Below are 12,043 nucleotides of genomic sequence, written 5' to 3'. Positions count from 1 at the left end.
AATGTATCTGTTATACCATTTGATCATTATCCATCCTGTACCCTGACCACTACCACCACCATGAATGGGTCCCTTAGACTGTGGGCTTGTATTTCCTTTCTTACTGTCTCCCAATGTACCATCATATCCTGAGGAAATGACTGCTACAAAAGCTGTAGTTTTCACAGTTAACTTTTTCATTTGATACAGAAATTCTTTGTATGAATTTTTATGTCAGTATATACTCTGTTACAGTTTTTCTGTGTACTTGGCAGTTTGTGTAAAATTTGATAATTATTTCATGTTTATTTACTTTTCAATAACTTGCACTAATTTTCACATAAATTCTGCAAAGTACTTCATAAAAATTGAATCTGTGGTGTGTTTGAGTACTCGTATCGATTCCACAATAGATTATTTTTCCTGTGTTCAGAGAAATTTTTAGATGTTCATATTACATTATGTAATCATCATTACCTTTTTCTGTTATCGAAGTCATTGGAATATGCTCTCTTTGAAAGGAAACAAAAGTTTTTTATGTTAGTGATGCTCTTCTCTAGCATTCTAATTAAGTGAGTTTTAAAAATACTTCTCTGTATTCAAAATAATTTTGTAAATGGTAGATAATGAAATTATTGGCCTACAGTTGAGTTGTTACAAAATCTTAATTTTTTATATTCTGACCAGATCAAGCATCATTCATTATTATTGGTTCAAATATTACAGGCCTTATTTTAATGAAGTTTCTGTTTATAGCTATGATATATGTGCATGTAACTGTGATTGTGTAAAAGCACATAAATTCCATTGTGGAATACAAGATATCATGTGAGCAGTGAGTGTATGTTGTAAATTTATGTTTAATGAGTAACAGTGCTGTTACTCATTCAAGAAATTTTGCTATCCATGAGAATATCTAATGCCTCATACAATTTTCTTTTTGTCATATGGTCCTTGACAATCTTTGAAAATGCCACCACATGACTGACAGCTATTAAGCTGTTAACTAAGTCTGACATTGCTTCCACTTATTTGCCAGACTACTGTACTATCACCTTTCCTCTCGGCCTCCCTTGGCCAACTCTTGTTTTTTCGACCCCGATGGTATTAGGTTGCGAGGCCAGAGGGTGTCTTTCATTTTCTTTCTCTAATCATTATGTGGAAGGGGGCAGGAGGGCATGTTCAGGTGTGGTGAAGCCAGGATTTCTTGTGGAGCAAATGCACAGCACAAAGCTCAGTCTTCAATGCTGTGGGTTATATAAGGCTGTTAATATGACCATGTAAAAATTGTCCTCAAAATCCAGAAAATAATAATCCTCAGATATGAATTACAAATAAGCGGTGGTGATGTTGGAACAGGTCATAGAACAGTGTTCATATGATACCAGTCTCACTCAGCTCTGGTTTTGGAACGAAATGTGCCCAGAGTTAGATATGTTTGTCTGCATGAAGTAAGCAGAATGGAGAATGAGCCTACTGCATAAGTTGTGCTATATTGTCATAACGTCTTTTCAAAATGTAAGTGAAAATGTGGAAGTATTTCACCAATGCAGAAAACGTAAGTTGTGTGGTCAAATGCAAGTAATGTTAATAGGCATTATTGTGGCATTGCTCTTGCACTCTGCCAGTATTCCACATGAGGTGTAATTCACCTCCTTAAATGTAGCAACTGCATTTTTGTGTGTTGGGTGAAAAACTGTAGCAGATTTAATGCTCTTTAGATACATACAGTTGGTGAAAATGGAGATGTAGCTCCAAACCTCATTTGAAAATAATAAATAAGTGATCAATTTGTGAATAACAGAATACCAACAAACTCAAGACTCACTACATTTGTTTGTGTTACTGGATGTTCACAAAATTTTTTGTTTTGTGATGTCCATAAAGTCGTTCATTCATAACAGTTTGTTGTAAAGTAATAACCTCATTGCATGGTTATCACATCAATATTTTAAATACAAGCAAGTCACTGAAGTGGAGTTTCCATAGACCACTATTTTTTTTCATGTATGTTCTGCACATTATCATCCACATGTTAAAAATGTACCAGTAAACATCTGAGCCCTTAAAGAATCAAACATGCTTGCATAAAACAGCGTCAATAGTTTGATTACTTTAAAAATGAATTATTGTGTTAAATGTTTGACTTCAAGTAGCTGGCGTCCATTGCCACACTGCAGTCAACTTACCATGGGTTGGAAACCACTGCTTTGCACTGTTCACACCTGCACGTACATCATTGGCTTAAATCAGAGAGAGTAATGGATATGGATCAGTATTTATTGTATGCCCAAACAGTATTCCATCAATACTACCTAATGACTAACCTGGTTCATGACACCCAGCACCAGATGCATGGTGGCTATGTAACAGTTTCCAGGGGCAACAAGAATTTGAATTTCAACATTTTATATATATTTTTATATTCAGTCAATAATTAAATACCTGTTTTGATCTACTCATTAACAGGTATAATGTTAGGTCAAAGGTTTAACACAGTTTGACTGTAATATGGACATGATGGTGTTTTCAGTCAGTGTAGCTCATGATTGGCAAATTACACATACTATATTAATGCAGTGCTTCATACTGAGAAAACTTGGTGACTTCAAACATAAGTTCAAACGTTATCTAATTTTTTTTCTTTTTTGCCTGTGATTCAGATATTTAACACATTTAAACTGCTGCAAACATCTGATTGCTTTACAAATAATTTAAAAACTTGAGTGTTTGGTTCCTTAAGATATCATAGGTTCACTGTTTAATGTTGATTTGCTATTACTGCTTCTCCAGATGGAGGGTATTTCTGTGGTTTATATTTTGCCTCCTTTCAATGTATTTTAAATATGCACTTGAGTTGTAATACATTTAGTCCCTTGAGAATTACATTACCAATTTAAGCTATGTTTTAGCACACACTTTGGCCACCATATTGCTTGTCTTCTAATCCCATCATATGCCTTTGAAGTTAACAAGGGCCAACAAAATTAGATTACATTCCTGATTTTGTGAATTTCAGACTTCTGACCACTCATGGCTTTTATTGTATACAGTATAAACGTTTGTTCTATCTTTACACAGTCATGTAGTGTTAGGACTCCTGTTCTTTTGTTATATCACATGACAGTTTTTACTTAATTACTCAACATTGTGCCCGCATCTCGTGGTCGTGCGGTAGCGTTCTCGCTTCCTACGCCCGGGTTCCCGGGTTCGATTCCCGGCGGGGTCAGGGATTTTCTCTGCCTCGTGATGGCTGGGTGTTGTGTGCTGTCCTTAGGTTAGTTAGGTTTAAGTAGTTCTAAGTTCTAGGGGACTGATGACCATAGCTGTTAAGTCCCATAGTGCTCAGAGCCATTTGAACCATTTGAACTCAACATTGTGGTTTGAGTGTAGATTTGTGTTAATAATTGTAATGATGGGTTCAGTGTAATCTGAACGTGATGTATAAGTACAGAAAAACATATTACTCCTCTAGTGCTTTCAAAGCTTTCCCAATCCTTCACTCTCTATGAGTACTTCCTCATCAATTGGTGGGCATTATGTACTGTATTTTGCTCTAAATGTTTTGTTTCCATGATTATGCTTGAATTGTGAATATTTCCATTTCCTTTTAGTTTTTTTGCATGTGGAAAAATAACATGCAGGTACCTAGAGTGCCAGTGATATATTCATATTGATCTCCCTGCCCCTTAAGTAAAGTAGTAAACCATGTGTGTGATTACATTATGAAGCTCTCAGGTTATTTTTATGTGTTGTCTTGCTATTCAATGTGATTTTCTATATACTTCCAGATGATACATTATTTAATATGATTATTTAATCACTCATGTATTCCAATCTCGTCTTAGTGTTATAAACTTCAGAAATATAGTACATAAATGTGTTACTATATTTCTTGATGATTTCATTAAATTGAACTCAAGTAGGCTTAATAATGAAACTCCTCATGACATTTGATACGTATGCCATTTACTTAAATTGCGGTTTGTGCACTGTTTCTTTTATTATACTTGTGTGGCATATACACATACAGCATATGCACTCTGAACATACAGTTTGATCATGGGGTAAATAGTTTAAAAATTTTGAAGTACATACATTGAAAATTTTCATTTACTGTCACTCTACACTATCCACATATATGCCCTTTATCTATATGATCTACTTTGTATTACCTTGTTGGCTTCTTAAATGAAACATGTGTACCTGACAGACAGTGTATAGTCTGAAGCACTGGATATGTATGTTTGCATTCCTTACATTTTGATTGGGACAATTTTTTTTTCCTATGTGGAGAAATGTATGACAATTGACAAAATATTTTTCTGCAAATATTAAAAGTACACTTCAACTATAATACACTATTTCATTGTTACATTGCTTTATTTTCAGTTTTGTCAATTAAATGGAACTGTGAGGATGGTCAATGACAGAACGCAGGTGTTATAAGTTTCAGGAAGCAGCAGTGTCATGCATTTCTCAAAGACAATAGTTATCTAACAATTTTAGGGAGACTCTAAGTGCACATGAATGTCTTTGTGTGAAGACTTAAACACAAAAGTATCTTTGTCTACCATCTGATCATTTTGTATGCTCACCATCTCCTCAAGGGGTGACTCAGATTGTGGGCTTGGATTGAGTTCCTCCTCATTTCTTAACTTCTCCAGACATACCACCCTCTCCTGATTGTGGAAGTAACTGTTACAGAAACTTTAGATTTTGCAGTTAAATTTTTCATTTGATACATAAATTTCCTTGTGTGAAATTTGTATGTTAATACTGTTGCAGTCTGACAGTGTGCTGAAGAGTTTGTGTAAAATTAGATAATTTTTCATATTTATTTACTTTTCAATAACACTGGGAAATTCATGTGAACATCAGTGCAAAGTACTTTGTGAAAATGGAATTTGTGGTGTGCTTGGAGTACTGACTGTGAAAGAGAAACTCTTTGATATTTGTAATGCATAAGTTTGGTGTCACTGTCATTTGTACGATTAATGTCATTGGAATTTGCTCTCCTTTAAAGGAAGCAAATATTTCATATTAATCTTACTGAAATTCTTAAGTTAATGTAACTTTTTCAAGCACTGTAATGAAGACTGTTGTAAAAATGTATCTGTATTGGGCATGCTTTGTTAAATGGTAGAGACAAAAATAGTCGCACAATTTGCTTGTTAGAAATAACTTACTGTTTATATTATGATGGGATGAAGTAACTTTGTTTCAAGAATAACAGCTAATTATTTGACTCAGAGAGCTGGTACTGATAGCTAAGTTGTAGCCTGAATGTAGCTTTTGTTGTGTAGATGTACACAACCTCCCATGTGCAATAAAAGATAACCTGTAAGAAGTGTCTGTAATGGTTTTGTTCTAAAAGTTATATTTATTCAGTAACAGTGTCATTACTGTATAAGTAACAACTTGATTCCTTTTCTGTGCACTGATATAAAATTGTAGTTAGACTGCAACTATCATGTACAAAATTTCACAATCCATGGAAATACTCTGTCCTTCATACAACAATGCTCCTTTTTCATCAGGCACTCTCTGACAGTCTTTGAAAATGCCTCCACATGACTGACTAAGCTGTTACCTAATTCTGACATTGATTCCACTTATTTATCAGACTACTATCACCTTTCCTGTCAGCCTCCCTTCGCCAACTCTTGATTTTTCGACCCCAATGGTATTAGGTTGTGAAGCCGGGCGGTGTCTTTCATATTCTTTCTCTAATCATTATGTGAAAGGGGGGAGGAGGGCATGCTCAGGTGTTGTGAAGCCAGCATTCCTTGTAGAGCAATCACATAATACTAAGCCTGGTCCTCCAAGCTGCAGGTTATTTGTTTAAGGCTGGTAACATACCCATGTAGATGTCCCCACACACCTGAAAATAATCATCCTCAAATACGAATGCGAAGTAAGAGGCGGTGAGGTCGGAAAGGGTTATTGTGGATGTGTAGAGAGCAGTGTTCGTATGATATCACTCTGATTAAGCTCTGGTTTTGTAACAAAATGTGACCACAGTTGGAGATGTTCTTTGCATGAAGTAAGTGGTATGGAAACATGAGCCTACTGAATAAGGAAGCACCCTTGGAAGAAGGGTTGCTGGGTTTGGTAGTGATTCCACTGAAAGGCATTATGAGGTGTTTTGGAAACACATAATCTCACATTGCTGCCACTACTACATGGACAATACTGGAGTGGTGTATATCAATGAGGTGAACTCGATGGTTACTGAATAAATACAGATGAGACAGAGCAGACTCCTGTTCTGTAATACCAATGACAGTGTGCAGCAGATGAAGAACATAATTGTGGCTGCCAGATCTGAAGAGGAGACCAAAGTGAAAATGATTACACTATGCTGTGATGGAACACTGCCAAAAGTTACTTCTTCCCAAGGCAGTCTCTCTTCAGTGCACGGCCTCTCAAGTAGTATGATGTCTGAAGGTCTCTGTCCTGGAGCTCACGGATGTGTGCACTGTTCCTACTGTCCGTGACTATTACTATGAAGACAGTGACTGTTTGTTGCTTATGATCATTCTCCATCTTTGCCATCATATGAAGAGTTCCAGCCAGATGTGGACCTGCAGTACTTCACTTGGGGCAAAGGACATCAACTGCATGTAGGGCAACAGCCTTGGTGGAATTGGCAATTCAAGAGGACTACCTGGCCAACAACATGCTTCACCGGTACTGTACAAGTCTCACCTTCCCTGACGGCCATCAGCATTATAGATGCTGAGGTTGTAAATGGCAGTTAGTCCCAAACTACAGGTAGTATATTCTCTGGCACATTTCACTGTAGTAGATGTGGCACATCAAGGTATTCTGATGAGTTTTCAGCTGATAGTAATATTTAGTACCATTGGACTATTACTTACACCTAATCAGAAAGCAGCCAGCTGAAAAGAAATATAGTCAAGATGCAAGCAGCAGCCCGCACCTCAACAGGATGTGGTAATGACAGTGCCTGTTTAATGATCAGCAGCTCTTATGTCAGTGAGACACACTTTTCCCCCTCTCCAAACCCCCTTCCCCTCGACCTGCTCTGTTGCTCATATAGCAATAGAAGCAGCAAATAGCAAACAGCACTGAGTATAAAGTCACTCTGTATTTAAATTAGAATGTAAAATTTATGCTCAGTGTGTTAGTACATAAACTAAAATGGCTAGTGTATAGTTCTCCAAATAATCTTTTAATGTCATATTTTATTTCTTCAATTATGTGAATGGAAATAATTGTAAATCGATTATAATCTACATCACATCACTGTAATATTGGTTAAATATGTATTATTAGTATGTAGTATAGTCATAGACATCTCAAAAATAGTTTCAGAATGTAAGTCTAAATGTGGAACTATTTCAACAATGCACAAGACAGAGGAAGTTCTGTGGTCTGATGTATGTAATGTTAGTAGACATAATTCTCCATCTCTTTTGCACTCTGCCATCATCCCAGCTGATGTTAAATTGAAGGAAGTTAACTATACAATTGTATCATTAGATGTAAGGTGAAAAACTGAAACAAATGTAATGCTCATTACATTCACACAGTCAGTGAAAATGGAGATGTAGCTCTGAAACTTGTTGTACAATAATTAAAAAATAAATACCTATGAATGACAGAATATTGACTTGATTAATGCTTACTTAACGTTACTATTTCTATTATATTGACAAATAATGTTGTTATGAACAAACAACTTTATAGACACATCATGACAACAGTTTCTTAGAAATTTATAACATGCTTGCATGGTTATCATGTAGATATCTTGAATACAAACAGGTTAATGCAGTGGATTTCCAAACGTGTCTAATTTACTTGTGGAAATTTTGCAGCACATGGATGACAAGGTACAAATGTACCAGTAAATTACAGATCCATTAAACAATCAAACTCCCGTGTGTGAAGCAACTTTAATAGTCCAATTACTTTAAAATGAGTTTGATTACTTCACAGTGAGTTAGTGTGTTAAATATTTGACTTCAAGTACAATAACAAACCTTACCTAAACTTTTTCCACTTATGTTCTAAAAGTTAATTGGATTCCATTAAGAGGTCACATTCTCAAATACTGGATAAACAGACCCCAGGTAGCAGCATGCTGTCAGTTACACTTCTTAAAGACAAGTTCACACTGCCTAAATCTAATACTTGTTTCTTTCTGTTTTAAACTTATAATATATTTCCTAATGTGCAGTTTCAGATTATGAGGGCATTTTAAATTTTCAGAGTTGGTCAGTCATTATGTGGAATAACAAAACTAAAAACTGACTAATTCCAGGGGCAGTGATTTTTTTAATTTTTTTTTTAATTTATTTTTTTTTATTTATTTATTTTTTTTAATGCTCCAACAGGTCTTTGTTAGTACAGTAATATTTATTCTGAATGCCAAGTCTACCATTACTGGTATTAAAATAATCCTCTCATTTTGGATTCTGCACTTCTACACAGTTGCAACTGCACTGTGTCTCAATAATGGTATACATGTGGCTAAAGATCAATGTGATACAGTACACTACATCCCACAGTTGGATGTATTTGACATTTGGAGCCCAGTGCTATCTTACATACTCAGCACACTAACATAGGGTGGTCAGATGAAGAACTTTCAGTGAGAGGTGTAAGGATGTTACACTAACTTCTTAGATTCTAGTATTTTATTATTTTCAATATTGCTCTACATTCAGCTTTCAAATGTTCATGTTTATATTTTCTGTTCAACAAACCTTCAGATTCTCCTTTCCTGGATATGAATTGAATTGTCTGCTTGTGTGCAAAGTTTAGAAGTTACCTCAATCTGTCTACTGTAGGGAGAGAAATTAATTCCTATTTGCAGTATGCAATAACTGTAAATCATCATCTGCATCATTGTTAATAGTTTATAGTGGTTGTTGTAATTCAGTGAGCAGCTCATCAAATTTGTCAATCTGATTGAAAGACACCTGGAATATTTGTATTGACTTGAGTTGGCCCACTAGTAAATCCTGCAACTTCTCATTTGCCGAATTCAGAGCTTCTGGAAAGGAGTGTTTTTCACTGCTGCATCAGTCGTGGAGGGATGTGATTACTGAGAAAAGTGAATGTGTGTTGTGACATAACTTCTGCGCTCACTGGCTTTTTCCTTTTTTTCTTGTCTTCCAGAGAATAGTGATCTGACTGGAAAGTGATTTCTTTGGGTTTACTAAACTTGAACCCAAAATTCACCGTCACATGTGATATTACTTCCATGTTATAAATTAATGACACAGGCTAGTGAAAATGCCCATTTTGAAAACGCCGAAATTCACTTTCTCTCCATTTTGTTTCAAGCTGTGTACAATTGCATGTTACATTCATACAATCATTCATACTAATTATAATGTGGATGGCTCAAACTTTTGGAATAGAGAGTGTGATGTTTACTGAAAACCACTATTCTACAAGCTGAGATCACTTTCATTCTCAGTTACTCAAACACAGTTTGTGGGTGAGAACAGAAAAATTATTGCGAAGTAAACAAAACATGATAAGCAGTTAAGTAAATAGGACATTCTTAAAATTTGTAATCATTGCACCAAAAAAGATGACAAAATCTGATTAAACCTTCCATTCACTTCCTTATTCACTTTCCTAAGGAAAGTGAGAAAAACTGCTCTCTTCAATTGTCACAAGTAAAACACCACCCAGTTCACTCTGTAATGCAAATAGTTCCTGAGGAAAAGATACTTAAGCTGTGAGAACTTGAATTTGCTAAAAATTGATGCCCAAAACAAAGACAGTAGGTTTTAATGTCAAACAAAACAGGGTTTCAGATCTCTCTTAAGTGATACCCCTTATGTCCGTTATAAACAGAATTACAGGGGTATCCTGTTCTGTTTGTTTTTTAATAAGTGTTTGGTATTCGATTTCTGCAAGTTTTCACTGCCGGTGCACTGTCACGCTTAGCACTGGTGGACAGTTAGAGTGGTGCAAGTGTAGTAGACCTAGATAGTGTACACAGGAGCTGCTATACGCTTTAATTTCTGTTTGAACGAGTTAGTGTGCCGGATTAATCACCTGAAGATGCTGGCCAGGTGAACCTCTTGGCTGACGTTATGTTCTGGCTGGAGCCTGGTTATGAGTAATAATGATATAGTAATGCTGGACACGAAAGCAAGATCACATATGAACATAGTTTTATATTACATTGTACATAGCTCCTGAGAGCTTACATACAGATACAATACACATCATAGTGTTATGCCAAATGCTTTAGTTGTGTATGAAAGCTCTTGATGTATGAATTCCAAAGACACTCTGTTCACCTAATACTTGCATATAAAAGACTGCCACTAGGTTCTTTCATGTGAGATTTTCTTAACACCGCAATCAACATACTTAGTTCCAAACTGCTGATTTCTTGGGGTGTATGAACTAGAGGATTTTTTAGACCTTTGCAGGTGCAGAAGTGGTTCAATGTCATGTTGTGTATTTGTCCAGTGCCACATCAGGTCAGTGAATAAATCACCAAGAGAATTAGCTCATTTCCATGATTATGAAATCCTCATCACTGAAAATATACAAATACTGCTCAATGTCATATGATGATCACAGCTTCGTATACTCCTCTGCACGGCCATCCATCTTACGCCGCCTCAACTCCATACAACATCGGGGTTTACGACTTGCGATCGGAGCATTTTATACCAGTCCCTTAGAGAGTCTTCATGCTGACGCTGGCGAATTGCCACTCACCTACCGGCGCGATATACTGCTTTGTCGGTATGCCTGTCGGCTACTGTCAATGCCCGACCATCCGTCTTATCGTTCCTTTTTTGACGACTCTCTTGACCGTCAATACGGGTTGTATGCCTCTGCCCTGCTACCCCCTGGAGTTCGCTTTCGTCGCCTCCTTCAACACCTTACTTTTTCCCTCCCTGCAACCTTTCAAGTGGGCGAGAGCCGCACGCCACCTTGGCTCCAGGCTCAGGTCCGCGTTCACCTTGACCTCAGCTCGCTCCCAAAAGAGGTCACCCCCGGTTCGGTCTACCACTCCCGTTTTTTGGAACTTCATTCGAAGTTCATCAATATGACTTTCATTTATACAGATGGCTCTAAGACCAATGACGGGGTCGGGTGTTCCTTTATTGTCGAGGCACAAAGTTTCAAATACCGGCTCCATGGCCATTGTTCGATCTTCACAGCTGAGCTCTTTGCCCTCTACCAGGCTGTTCTTTACATCTGCCACCACCGACATTCTGCTTATGTCATCTGCTCAGATTCCCTGAGCGCCATCCAGAGCCTCAGTGATCCGTACCCGGTTCACCCTTTCGTACACCAGATCCAACGCTCTCTTCAGCAGCTGGTGGACGTCGGTTCTCCAGTTAGCTTTATGTGGGTTCCGGGCCATGTCGGTATCCCTGGGAACGAAGCTGCAGATGCCGCGGCCAAGGCTGCGGTCCTCCAGCCTCGAACAGCTTCTTGTTGCGTCCCTTCGTCCGATTTTCGCAGTGTGATTTGTCGGCGCATCTTATCTCTGTGGCATGCTGATTGGGCTGCACTTACCGACAACAAGCTTCGGGCCTTAAAACCTCTTCCCGTGGCTTGGACGTCCTCCTCACGCCCTTCTCGGCGGGAGGAGGTCGTTTTAGCCCGGTTAAGAATTGGACACTGCCGGTTCAGCCATCGCCATCTGCTGACGGCTGCGCCGGCGCCGTTCTGCCCATGTGGGCACTTGCTGACGGTTAGACACATTTTAATGTCCTGTCCAGATCTTACCACACTGCGGCTCGATCTTAACCTGCCAAATACTTTCGATGCCATTTTAGCGGATGACCCACGAGCAGCTGCTCGTGTTCTTCGTTTTATCAATTTGACACACCTCGCTAAGGACATTTGATGATGCTGTTTTTTAATCCTATGCCTGTCAGTCTGTCTTTTATCGTGTTTTCCCTTTTAGTTGTTGTGGTCAACTTGTGCCTCGCGGTGCATTCTTAGAGTAGTCAGGGCGCTAATGACCATTGAAGTTGTGCGCCCTAAAACCACAAAAAAAAAAAAAAATGATGATCAGAAACTGTGCAACAATGAAGATTTC

Source organism: Schistocerca piceifrons, unplaced genomic scaffold, assembly GCF_021461385.2.
Source record: "Schistocerca piceifrons isolate TAMUIC-IGC-003096 unplaced genomic scaffold, iqSchPice1.1 HiC_scaffold_2340, whole genome shotgun sequence".
NCBI lineage: Eukaryota > Metazoa > Arthropoda > Insecta > Orthoptera > Acrididae > Schistocerca > Schistocerca piceifrons.
This window is presented reverse-complemented; position numbering follows the sequence as displayed.